The 12,664-nt window shown below is 41.8% G+C and overlaps 1 pseudogene; it reads left to right on the top strand.

Moving 5' to 3' along the window:
- Positions 1–7,208: 7,208 nt before the first annotated feature.
- LOC111575724 (GTPase IMAP family member 9-like) lies at positions 7,209–12,664 on the top strand (annotated as a pseudogene).

The following is a 12,664-nucleotide window of genomic DNA, read 5'->3' on the forward strand; positions in this document are numbered from 1 at the left end:
GAAAGGTAGAGATAGAGGGGTAGAGGTAGAGATAGAGGGATACAGATAGAGGGGTAGAGATAGAGAGGTGGGGGGGTGGGACACATGGACCATAAAACACAGCCACACATCTGAAGCATCCAGCATCCAGCTCTGGGACCAGGGACACTCGGAGAAAGGACACAGAAAGAAACAGAGTGAATGTAATGCAATAATGGTATATATAGTAAATACATAGGTAGTTAGAGAAGGGCTCAGTGCATCAAGAGAGGTTCCCCAGCAGCCTAGGCCTATAGCAGCATAACTAGGGGCAAACTAAAGGGACGTCAAGAGGGGAAGTCAGTTTTGCAAATGAAAACACCAGCTCACCCCGTCAGGGTCCCCCAGTCAGCCCTAACTATAAGCTTTGTCAAAAAGGAAGGTTTTAAGCCTGGTCTTAAAAATAGAGAGGGTGTCTGCCTCCCAAACCCAAACTGGGAGCTGGTTCCACAGGAGAGGTGCCTGATAACTGAAGGCTCTGCCTCCCATTCTACTTTTAGAGATTCTAGGAACAACAAGTAAGCCTGCAGTCTGAGAGCGAAGAGTTCTGCTAGGATAATATGGTACTATCAGGTCTTTAAGATATGATGGAGATTGGTTGTTAAGAGCTTTATATGTCAGAAGAAGGATTTTGAATTCTATTCTAGATTTAACAGGAAGCCAATGAAGAGAAACCAATATAGGAGAAATATGATCTCTCTTGCTAACTCCCGTCAGTACTCTGGCTGCAGCGTTTTGGATCAGCTGTAGATATTTCAGAGAGCTATTGGGACAACCTGATAATAAGGAATTACAGTAGTCAAGCCTAGAAGTAACAAATGCATGGACTAGTTTTTCTGCATCACTCTGAGACAGGATGTTCCTGATTTTCACAATATTTCTCAGGTGGAAAAAGGAAGTCCTACAGATTTGTTTTATGTGCGAGTTAAAGGACATGTCCTGGTCAAAGATAACACCGAGGTTCCTCACAGTAGTACTGGAGGCCAATGTAATGCCATCCAGAGTAACTATATGCTTTGAAAGCAATTCTCTAAGATGTTTGGGGCCAAATACAATGACTTCAGTCTTGTCTGAATTTAGTAGTAAGAAATTATAGGTCATCCAGGTCTTTATGTCCTTAAGACAATCTTGCAGTCTAGCTAGCTGATTAGTTTCATTTGGCTTCATAGATAAATACAATTGAGTGTCGTCAGCATAACAATGGAAATTAATACAGTGCTTCCTAATAATGTTGCCTAAGGGAAGCATGTATAATGTGAACAGTATTGGTCCTAAGACAGAACCCTGAGGAACTCCATGATTAACCCTAGTATGCTCAGAAGAGTCATTGTTGACATGCACAAACTGGAACCTGTCTGATAAGTAGGATTTAAACCAGTCCAGTGTTGTCCCTTTAATGCCAATAGAATGTTCTAGTCGTTGTAATAAAAGTTTGTGGTCGATTGTATCGAATGCTGCACTAAGGTCCAATAAAATAAGTATAGAGACCAGTCCATTATCTGACGCTATGAGAAGGTCATTAGTAACTTTCACCAGAGCTGTTTCTGTGCTATGATGCACTCTGAAGCCTGACTGAAACTCTTCAAACAAGCTATTCCTTAAATGTTCACATAATTGATTTGCAACTGTTCTTTCCAGAATTTTGGAGAGAAATGGGAGGTTGGAAATTGGTCTATAGTTGGCTAAAACATCTGGATCTAGAGTAGGCTTTTTAAGTAAAGGTTTGATTAAAGCAACCTTAAAAGCCTGTGGTACATAGCCTGTTACTAGAGAGAGATTAATCAGATCTAACATTGAGGAATTAATTAAAGGTAAAGCCTCCTTGAACAGTCTAGTTGGGATAGGATCTAAAAGACATGTTGATGGTTTGGATGTAGAAACTATTGAAATGAGTTCAGAGAGATGTATGGGGGTGAAAAATTCTAAATATCCATCTGGTCTTACAGCCAATTCTAAAGCATCTGTACTCGATGATACATCTGTGACATTTGCAGGAAGGGCCAGATTAATTTTTTCTCTAATCGTAATAATTTTATTTGTAAAGAAGCTCATGAAGTTGTTACTGCTCAAAGCTAAAGGAATACAAGGTTCAACAGAGCTCTGACTCTTTGTCAGCCTGGCTACTGTGCTGAAGAGAAACCTGGGGTTGTTCTTGTTTTCCTCTATTAAAGATGAATAATATGTTGTCCTGGCATTACCAAGAGCTTTTTTATAAATTACTAGACTATTTTTCCAAGCTACATAAACTTCCTCTAAATTAGTGGAGTCCCACTTCCTTTCCAGCTTTCGGGATGCCTGCTTTAAAGTCCGCAGCTGGGAATTATACCAAGGAGCAGGTCCTCTCTGAGATAGTACTTTCTTTTTTACAGGTGCAACACTATCAAGTGTTGTACGCAGTGAGGCTGCAGCATTATTAACAATATAATCCACTTCTGTGGGGGTAAAATTATAATATTTTCCTTCCATTATATCAGTAAGTGGTGCTGGACTAAATAGAGAGGGTATTATTTCCTTAAATTTAGTCACCGAATTGTGAGACAGACATCTACTGTAATGATATTTATTCTTAACTCCTATACAATCTATTGTTGTAAATTGAAATGTTATCATAAAATGGTCAGAAAGAAGAGGATTCCGGGGAAATACTGTTAACTGTTTGATTTCTATGCCATAAGTCAGAACGAGGTCAAGGGTATGATTAAAACTATGAGTTGGTTTATTTCCATGTTGAGAAAACCCAATTGAGTCTAATATTGAATTAAAAGCAGTCGTAAGGCTGTCACTGTCCACGTCAACATGAATGTTGAAGTCACCCACAATAATGACTTTATCTGAGCTGAGCACTAAATCAGATAAAAAGTCTGAGAATTGAGATAAAAACTCAGAGTAAGGAGCAGGAGGACGATATACAACAATAAATAAAACTGGTTTCTGAGCTTTTAAATCTGGATGAGAGACACAGAGTAAGATTTTCAAATGAACTGTAACTAGGTTTAGGTCTCTGGTTCATTTTTAAGCTAGAGAGGTAAATTGCTGCCACTCCTCCTCCTCTGCCTGTGATTGGAGGAACATGACAGTTAGTATGACTAGTAAGAGTTGATTCATTTAGACTAACATATTCTTCCTGCTGCAACCAGGTTTCAGTCAAACAGAACAAATCAATCTGGTGATCAGTTATCAAATCATTTACTAACAGAGATTTAGACGAGAGAGATCTAATATTTAACAGACCACATTTAATTGTCCTGTTTCTTCGCTCAGTTGAAATAGTGGTATTAATTTTAATTAGATTTTTATGGTTACTATGTCTTTTGTTTATTTTTGATTTGCTTAATTTATTGAATTTTGGTGGTCGGGGGACAGACACAGTCTCAATAAAGCTAACTGAATTACTGGAGGGTGACAGCTGAGAGGAAACTGCAGAGAGGTGTGGAAGACTACAACTCTGCATCCTGGTCTGAACTCTGGGTTGTCATGCTTTAGGAGTTCTAATAAAATCAGCCATATTTCTAGAAATGAGAGCTGCACCAGCCAAAGTGGGATGGATGCCGTCTCTCCTAATCAGACCAGGTTTTCCCCAGAAAGAGCTCCAATTGTCTATAAAGCCAACGTCGTTTGCAGTGCACCACGTAGACGACCAGCGGCGAAACGATGCCATACGGCTAAACATATCATCGCTTGTCAGATCAGGCAGGGGTCCAGAGAAAACTACGGAGTCCGACATGGTTTTGGCAAAGTTACACACCGATGCCACACTAACTTTGGTGACCTCCCAAGAACAGAGTTCTAGTTTAAGACTCTTCATCTTCATGTTCTTTGTCATCTGATCACTGAGTCTGGAGGTTCTAGATGTTGGTGTAGTGTTCTCTAGGTGTAGCATTCTCTAGGTGTAGCGTTCTCATTGTGGAATGTTCTCTTGGTGTAACGTTCTCTTAGTGAAAAGTTCTCGTGTTGGAACATTCTCGTGGTGTAGCGTTCTCAGGGTGGAAGGCTCTCATTGTGGAACGTTCTCATGGTGTAGCGTTCTCGTGGTGGAGCGTTCTTGTTGTGGAACGTTGGTGTAGCGTTCTTGTGGTGGAACGGTCTCATTGTGGAACGTTCTCTTGGTGTAGTGTTCTCATGGTGGAACGTTCTCTTGGTGGAACGTTCTCGTGGTGGAACGTTCTCATGGTGGAATGTTCTCTTGGTGGAATGCAGACGTTTTTCAGCCCTAAAACCTCTCATTAGTTCATTTTCTTCTTTATTCTGCAGATTCTGGTTGAAACTCAGGTTTCTTCCTTTCAGGTGTCATCTTTGGACTTTTAAACTTTATTTTTATTTTTATTTTTTCTGTTAAGCCACTTTATCCTCATCTCTCACCCTTGTATATATTGTAAATATTATTACTATTGTTCTATTATTATTTTTATTCTTATCACTACGTCTACTGTTACATAAGCTGCTGTAACAATGTAAATTTCCCCTGGAGTGGGGAGAAATAAAGAACTTTATCTTATCTTATCTTATAATTTGGACTTTTTATCTCAGAGTACTACTTTTTTTTAATCACTTTATGACTGTTTGTCTTGTTTAATGTAATAGAGTTTAAAATAAATTTTATTATTTGTTATTTTCAGTTGATGTTTGTCATATTGAGCATTTTGGAATTTTATCTCAATGAGTTATTTTATGAGTTTTTTTATTTGCCATTATTGTGAGCTGCTTTACTGCACTCAGCCTTATCTGTACCTCCCAGGTTCCTGTAGCTCCTCATGGTCTTCTCCAGCTCCTTCTGGTCTTCTTTTGCTCCTCCTGGTCTTCTCCAGCTCCTCCTGGTCTTCTCCAGCTCCTCCTCGTCTTCTATAGCTCCTCCTCGTCTTCCGTAGCTCCTCACAGTAGTCGTTTGCCTTGCTTAGGGTAAGTTGTGGGAGAACATGCTGCTGTGATGTCGTATTGTATTCTTTGTAGATGTAGTATTTCATGCTGTAGCTTCTGGTGCATGTTGTTTACTGTTGTGTGTTATTTTGTTGTCAACCTGTTTTGTGTTGTTTTGACTGTTTTTATGAGTTTGGTTTCACTTTCTTTTTTGCGACCAGTTGTCAGTAAAAACCCTGTGTGTTCTCATGCAGCACAGCTCTGGTGAACTCTGTTCTCGTTTGTATGTTTAGGAGCAGAGTACAGGGAGAAAAGTCACCAGAGACTGATTCAAGTAAAATAATCTCCTCTGCAGAGAATAAAGGCTGGAGAAAATTCCATCAGATTGTCTTCTTTGAGGCCATGTCCGCACACCTACCTGTCCGTTACACTATCAGTCCCTCCAGGATTTCAGGGGTGTTTTTCCAGATCATTGTGTCCCTAAAATGCCTAAATTTAATGGCAGCTTTTCTAAAAAATTGCGATGTAAGTTGCGATGTTTTAAGCCTATTAGTTGCAATGAAATTGCAACACACGTGCTCACAGCTTGTCACGTCCATTAACAAGAAAAGCACTCAGAAAACAGTACTCCACCAAGACTGTTCATTCTCTGACCTTGCTCTGAGCACAGGTGTGTGTTATGTACGGATACCGGATCATGTGACCTAAACATGTAGCGGGCGGCGGGAATTGATGGGACTCCAATTCCACCCACAAACACCCCCACGATTTACTCAGTTGTTCCTTGGGTCATTTCTGATGGATAAGTCCTGATAAGTCCTCAGCAGTGGATTTGTAGCAGGATCACAATCAGCTGATTTAGTGTTCACTTGTCATGGTTACAGTGACGCCGTGCTGCTATCTGGCAATGATATAGAAATCTTTAACCAATCCGTGGATCCAGACTATATCTGGCATCACTGCCAAAATCTAATCACTTGGTCCTTGTGTCATTCCCTGGAAATTTCATCCAAATCCGTTAGTCCATTTTTGAGTAATGTTGCTGACAGAGGAAGGATTCACACCGATCGTCATATAACTCCTCCGTGTTCCTTGGTGGAATAATGAATCTAACTTCCCTTCATTCTTTCAGAGCTCCAACAGATCTGGATGCAACAGTTTCCATCACGGTGGTTTGTCTGGTCTGTTTCCGCTTCTTTCAGACGTTCTCCTGATATGTTTGGTGGTAGAAAAGTGTTTGTGAGTCGATGGTTTCCGTTTGTTTTCCACCACAATATTTTACGGGTGTAAAACAGTTTAGCTCTGCTTTGGTGAAGAACATCAGGGAATTGTTTTTCACCATCTTCAGCAGTAATTTTTATTGGTAAATGAGAGACATTAGAATGACATGTCTGCATCTTCAGACCACAAACAGGAAGTGAATTCGGTGACATATGTGCATTATGTTTAGGACTGCTATGATTGGTGGAACTCACGGGAGGTGGTGACAAGATTGCAGAAAAGTTGCGGTAATTCGACAAAATTGCAAGGTGGTGCAGAATTCACAGAGATTGGTTGAATTCACGTGAATTGGTGCAACATCGTGAATTCATAGAGGGACTGAGTAACACAATAATCACTTTCATTCTGGTGATTCTGACTTTTTATTTATGGACAGTTTCTACAGCTGATCAATGATGTTAATTCAACGTGTGCACGTGAAACTGGGCATGTGCACGTGATCCGACCTCCAGTGGTTCTGGTTCTGTTCAGTTTGTTCTAATGTCTGAGTTTCTTCTGGATGTTCTTCACCAGCTGTTGTTTCACTGCCAGTAATCACAACTGATCAGCTGATTGATGCGATGCTGTGGAACCATCCAAATGTGGTTTCATGGAATGTCATGGATCCATTAATCAAGGAAATCTGAATATTGATGCATCCGTGTTGAAAACGTAGATATCAATGTCCAGAAAGACTCCCGATCTGATAAAACACATGAAAGACAGACGTCACAAACATGTGGACCTTCAGACACCACTGTTCCTAAAACGTAGATATTACGGCAATAAAGTGTCAAGAAGTTGGATATTAATACAAAGACTGTTTAACTCTGAATATTACCACTACATGTGTGTTTTAGAACACCAGCGTGTTTAAAAGCTGATATTAAATCTGTCATGTGACTGAACTGTGAGCTCTGATTGGACGTTTACTCAGCCAGACTAGTTAATGAACTTCTCTGCTGAAACTTTGGTCCAATTTTAATCAATTTTCAAACATGTGAGTCACTCCTGACAGTTTTCTGTTAGTTTTGAACCATTTTAACTCTTTGTGTGAAACGTTTGTGTCTTTCTTAGAGACCCTGAGCTCGTCTTGGACTAAAAACCAGAGTTGACCTTCAGGTCATCAGCAGAGACTTCAGCAACATGGCCGACAGTAAGTACATCAGCAGAGTTAAAGAGTCCTGAAGCTGCTTATTATTCCACTTTATTTGTCTTCCTGTTTGTATCTTTGGTCTGTTCTTCATCTGTTACTGTGAAAAGATTTGAGTAAAACACAGCTGCAGTCTGTTCAGGAGTTTCTATCTGACAGAAAACGATCCGTTGAGCTTCATGATCCAACAGCAAAGTCATAAAAATATGTGGAGTTTAAAGGTACAAAGCAGAGGAAGATGAAGTGCTGAGTAAATAAAATGGAATAATCACTGGTTTTTCATTTCTTTAAACTCTTCGGATCAACTTTTATCACACATTTATTACAGCTGTGTAGGACATTAATTACATCTGACTGTTTATGGAACCACTTTTTATGAAATCATCTGAAGCTGTCGGAGTTTTAAAACCCTGATGTTTCATTGAGTCCAGTCCCAGTTTTATAGAACCCTGTTGGAGGAGTTTCCATGTTGGACATAAATACATAAAACAGATTTTCAGTGTTGTTTTCTCTTAAAGTCACAACTCGACATTATTAAAGCTCCTGTTGGGTCCAGTCATGGAAAAAATCCTCATCTCAGGGTGAACAGTGAGGTTTTATGTTGGTGGAACATCAGAGTGGACAGAAACATGGACAGAAACATGTTGTGGAAGTTCAGCGATGTTCAGGTCGACTCAGAGACTCACTGGTGATCAGATGATTTAGGCTGAGAGGAAGGTTTACTGATACTAGGAGGAGAGACACAGACAGAGCAGCAGTTCATGAAAGCAACAGCAGCAGCAGTTCTGAGGATTCTCTCTGATCTTTGGGTTTATGTTGTAGTTGGGAGAAGTTCAGATTAAGATTACAGACTACCATGGAGACAACTGGTCTGCTTTATCAGAATAGACGATATCTTACCTGGACCAGAGCAGAGTCCTGGCAGGTCTTCCTCCTACAGCGTCCCTCAGAGTCCCTCCCTGTTATGATTCACTTCTCTATCGGTATTATTCTCTTCATCATTTCCTGCTGACTTCTGTCTGTCATTTATTATCACAGCTTCTACCTGAGCAGCGACTCCAGTCATCAGGATTCTATCAGTTCTTAAACTTTTTTTTAAAGCTTTTGTTCTAACAGGAAGTCTTCATGACATGGAGTGGCCTTCAGTACTAAGTGTGTGTGTGTGTGTGTGTGTGTGTGTGTGTGTGTGTGTGGTGTGTGTGTGTGTGTGTGTGTGTGTGTGTGTGTGTGTGTGTGTGTGTGTGTGTGTGTGTGTCAGCAATGACTATTGGTGTGTTTGAGTGTATTCATTCCTTCACACCATAGAAATGAAGCTTGAGTAACTTTTATTAACTCCCAGATCAACACAACTCTCTTATTTAGCACATAACAGCCATGTGTAAATCACTACTAAATATAACAGAAATAATAAAACTGAACTGAACACACTGCTCTGGTTCTGCTGTAAATTCCTACTGTCCCTGACAGCATCAATGATGTCTTTGTAATGTTCTCCAACAGAACCAGCAGAACCGGTCTTCAGGATGGTGCTGGTTGGGAAAACTGGAACTGGGAAGAGCACAGCAGGAAACACCATCTTAGGAAGAAGAGCCTTTGAAGACTCACTGGGTTCATCCTCAATGACGACAAAGTGTCAGAAGGAAATGGCAAAATTCAACGGTCAGACTCTGCCTGTGGTCGATACTCAGGTCTGTTTGACACCAGGAGACCTGAAGAGGAGGTGAAGAGAGAAATCGCTCGGTGCATCTCCCTCTCTGCTCCTGGTCCTCATGTGTTCCTGGTGGTGATCCAACCCAGCAGATTCACCAAAGAAGAACGAGAAACTGTCAAAATCATCCAGAAAGTGTTCGGAGAAAAGTCAAGAGAGTACATGATGGTCCTGTTCACCCACGGAAACCAACTGAAGCGGAACAAAGTCTCCATAGAAAAAATGATCAGCGGAAACAAAGATCTCAGCGGCTTCATCAGTCAATGTGGTGGAGGATATCATGTCTTCAACAATGAGACGAAGAATCGTTCTCAGGTCAGAGAACTGCTGAAGAAGATCAACATGATGGTTCAGAGAAATGGGGGAAGCTTCTACACCAACGAGATGTTAGAGGAGGCTGAGAGAGTGATTCAAGAATCGATGGAGCGACTCTTAAGAGGAAATCCAGGTATGATGCCTGAAGAAGCAAGAAGACAGGCTGAAGACGAGATCACTAAGGAAGTTGAAAAAGGTTTTGCTTGGGTGGCTGGATTCGGTACTGCAGGGGCAGCGATCAGAGCTCTTGGGGGTCCAGTGGGAGCAATGATGGGAGGAATAGTCTCATTAGTAGAGAATAATGATTGTATCATACAGTGATGATCAACTTTTATCTGATCTCACTGCATTTTGTTCTTCTTTCACTATAATCATCATCTTTCCTGACAGGCTGCTGTTAGCTAGAAAGACTGTACATCCTCAATCATCCCTGACTTATCTAAACACCTGCATATTATCTGGACCAATCCCTTCACGCTGCACCTGGTCTGCTGAGGAAATCTCAAATAGGGGCTTTCGACCGGGGTGGAGCCCGTTCGGAGTCGGAGCCGGTGCCCGACTTGGCGCCGGTTTTTTGTCTTTCCACCACCGGAGCTGTGGCTCCGGGCTCCAAAAACTGGGGCTTTTTCGGGCACCAACTCGTTGCTGGGCCAGACTTGGCCAAAGTTGAGAGCCGAGCATGTCACGGGCAGGGGGCGGGGTGACATCTAAAAACATCTAAAAAGATAAACATAGATATGATCATCAACTTATTGCGCGTGTTTAACTGCTAAGTAATCAATGCAAGCGTAGTCGAAGCTAAGTAGCTAAGCTAATGCTAGCACGTTTACTGTTAAGTATCCAAACGTCTTTGATAATTACCTTTCTTCTCAAACGTGATCGCCGGGCATTGGAACGGCGACGCCGATGGGTAACCCCTAACAGAAGGTTTTGCTGCTCAACGATGGCGAGACACACTAGCAAAGCCATGTACACCACTCCAATGAAGTCCTCCATTGTTGTTGTGTGGGTTTCCGTATGGCGCGAACGCTGTTGAACGGCTACGTACGCAGTACGTACACACGTTTTGTGGTGGTGCAATGACGCAGCTCCAACTTTGCTCCTTCCGAATGGAAACACAAACCCGTTCTGGGGCGGCACGAGATTTGAACCAAAAAAGCACTGGCTCTCAACTTTGAACCAACCTAGCATCTGGTGCTCTTTGGTCAAAAGCCCCTAAGTGTCAAACCAATCTGGACACCAAAGAGTCCAAAATCTGTCTTTAAATGCACCAAAGAGTCCAAAACTTGGATATTAATGTAAAAAAAAATGGATATCATAACATCAAATTCTTCAAAATCTCCATATTAGGACACTGATGTTTCAAAAACACAGATATTAGTGAATTAATGAGTCAAAATCTGGATATTAAGACACCAAAGATACCAAACTGGACATTAAAGCTTCACGATCATTGAAAATCTCCATATCAGGACTACAACGTGTCAAAAATGTAGATATGGAGACATGAGATTCTTCTAAACCTGGTTATCAGGACAGCAGCCTTTAGGAAATGTTTCTATTATTAATGCACTAAATGATCTAAAATCTGAATGAAAGCACTGAAAAAGCAACTGATATGGATCAGGTTTAGTAAAACTTCTGTACTATACTATACTTGATATGTTCATCTAGTTACTGTTTGAATTTTACTATATACACTATATTGCCAAAAGTATTCGCTCACCCATCCAAATAATCAGAATCAGGTGTTCCAATCACTTCCATGGCCACAGGTGTATAAAATCAAGCACCTCGGCATGCAGACTGCTTTGACAAACATTTGTGAAAGAATGGCTCGCTCTCAGGAGCTCAGTGAATTCCAGCGTGGAACTGTGATAGGATGCCACCTGTGCAACAAATCCAGTCGTGACATTTCCTTGCTCCTAAATATTCCACAGTCAACTGTCAGCCGTATTATGAGAAAGTGGAAGTGTGTGGGAACGACAGCAACTCTGCCACCAAGTGGTAGGACACGTAAACTGACGGAGCGGGGTCAGTGGATGCTGAGGAGCATAGTGCCAAGAGGTGGCCAACTTTCTGCAGAGTCAATCGCTACAGACCTTCAAACTTCATGTGGCCTTCAGATTAGCTCCAGAACAGTGCTTCAGCAGAGAGCTTCATGGAATGGGTTTCCATGGCCCAGCAGCTGCATCCAAGCCATACATCACCAAGTGCAATGCAAAGCGTGGGATGCAGTGGTGTAAAGCAGCCACCACTGGACTCTAGAGCAGTGGAGACACCTTCTCTGGAGTGACCAATCACGCTTCTCCATCTGGCAATCTGATGGACGAGTCTCGGTTTGGCGGTTGCCAGGAGAACCATACTTGTAGGACTGCATTGTGCCAAGTGTAAAGTTTGGTGGAGGGGGGATTATGGTGTGGGCTTGTTTATCAGGAGCTGGGCTTGGACCCTTAGTTCCAGTGAAAGGAACTCTGAATGCTTCAGCATACCAAGACATTTTGGACAATTCCTTGCTCCCAACTTTGTGGGAACAGTTTGGAGCTGGTCCCTTCCTCTTCCAACATGACTGTGCACCAGTGCACAAAGCAAGGTCCATAAAGACATGGATGACAGAGTCTGGTGTGGATGAACTTGACTGGCCTGCACAGAGTCCTGACCTCAACCCCATAGAACACCTTTGGGATGAATTAGAGTGGAGACTGAGAGCTAGGCCTTCTGGTCCAACATCAGTGTGTGACCTCACAAATGGCCTTCTGGAAGAATGGTCAAAAATTCTGATAAACACACTCCTAAACCTTGTGGACAGCCTTCCCAGAAGAGTTGAAGCTGTTCTAGCTGCAAAGGGTGGGCCGACGTCATATTGAACCCTATGGATTAGGAATGGGATGTCACTTACGTTCATATGTGAGTCAAGGCAGGTGAGTGAATACTTTTGGCAATATAGTGTATGTAGTATATTTAATGCCAGAGCCGTACATCAGAACAGGAAACTATGAATCAGTTTACATGTTAGCTTCTACTTTGTACGTATCATCTATCTGAGCATACATGGATCCAACTGTGTGTTATATGTTCCTTGTTCCTCTCTACCCCTCTACCTCTACCTCTACCTCTATCCCTCTACCTCTACCCCTCTACCTTCACCTCTCTACCTCTTCTGTCCCTCTCTACCCTCCTTCCAGTAGCAGATGTGTCCCCCCATATAAAGATCTGGGTTCTGCTCCAGGTTTCTTCCTGTTAAAGGGTGTTTTTCTTGCCACTGTCTCCTTAGGGCTGCTCTGGGTTCTGGAAAGCGTCTTGACACATTTTGACCTGTAACTGGCGCTATATGAATAAAATTGAACTGAATTGAA

This window comes from Amphiprion ocellaris, chromosome 14 (genome assembly GCF_022539595.1).
Source record: "Amphiprion ocellaris isolate individual 3 ecotype Okinawa chromosome 14, ASM2253959v1, whole genome shotgun sequence".
Taxonomy (NCBI): domain Eukaryota; kingdom Metazoa; phylum Chordata; class Actinopteri; family Pomacentridae; genus Amphiprion; species Amphiprion ocellaris.